The sequence below is a fragment of the Sapajus apella genome, unplaced genomic scaffold, assembly GCF_009761245.1.
Source record: "Sapajus apella isolate SASKATOON/1434 unplaced genomic scaffold, GSC_monkey_1.0 scaffold14, whole genome shotgun sequence".
Lineage (NCBI taxonomy): Eukaryota > Metazoa > Chordata > Mammalia > Primates > Cebidae > Sapajus > Sapajus apella.
Genome location: NW_022436954.1, coordinates 17,622,630 through 17,623,987, shown reverse-complemented (window position 1 = coordinate 17,623,987; position 1,358 = coordinate 17,622,630).

Here is a 1,358-nt window from a genome sequence, read left to right as displayed (position 1 = left end):
AACCAAGGAGGAACCAGATACCCTGGGACCTAGAAGAAGGGATTTTTTCTACCCAGGAAGGGAGTCCCCTGCAGACCCAAAGTACCTTGGCACAGGTCCACTTTGAGTGTCACATCAGCTGCTCCTGTCACTCACAGAGCAGCCAGGGAGGAGGCAGGGAGGTGAGATGACAGTAACACCACCATTCTATAGGCAAGCACACCGAGGCTCAGAGAGGGCAGCTGGCTCAAAGCTAAGATGGGTGCCCAGAGTCCCAATGCCTGGCACCAGCTGCTCTTCAGCACTCCTGGGCCACTTAATATATCCCTACCCCACAGGACACCTTTCCAGGTCACTGGTTGTACCTGGCCAGGCCCATCTCCTTTTGTGTAGATAAGAAACTCCTCACCACCCAGGGTCATTCCTTGGCAGGTGCAAACTATAAACAGGACCTTCTCTGGGTGCCTCACTGGCTCTCTACTGCGCTTCTCAGGAAATAGTAGTAAGGACAGTAGAGAGCAGGGACTGCCGGCCGGGGAATGAGGGTGGAGGGAGGGATGGAGAGCCCCTGGCCTGGGGTCTAGCTCCTGGGGCAGAGGGAGAATGTCAGGGGCCTAAGACCCAATGGAAGGGCATTTCAGTAAGGTCCCTGGGAGAGATCTTTGTATTACAGACACCTGCTTCAACCCACTCAATAGATGGGAATCTAAGCCAATGACCCGATCACAGAGAAAATGCTGCCCCCCACCCCATCCTCCAATGCCCAAGTTCAGGAGAACAGGCACGGCTGACATTTCTCTAATCCAGGGACATGTCAGGGGTGGGAAGGTGTGATGGTTAATACTGAGTGTCAACTTGATTGAAGGATGCACAGTATTGTTCCTGAGGGTGTCTGTGAGGGCGTTGCCAAATTCCCTTTAACATTTGAGTCACTGGGAAACACAGACTCACCCTCAATCTGGATGGGCACAATCTAATCAGCTGCCAGCTCGGTCAGAATAAAAGCAAGCAGAAGAACATGGCAACACTGGGCTGGCTAAGTCATCCGGCCTCTGTCTTTCTCCTGTGCTGGATGCTTCCCGTCTCCAAACATTAGATTCAAAGCTCTTCAGCTTTTGGACTCTTCGACTTACACCAGAGGTTTGCTAGGGACTCTCCGGCCTTCCACCGCAGACTGAAGGCTGCACCATCGGCTTCCCTGATTTGAGGGTTTGGACTCAGACTGGCTTCCTTGTTCCTCGGCTTGCAGACGGCCTATTATGGGACCTCACCCTGTGATTGTGGGAGTCAATTCTCTTAATAAACTTCCTATTCTCATCTGTCCTATTCGTCTGTCCCTCTAGAGAACCCTAGTACAGAAGGGTTTCACTTAGACCACA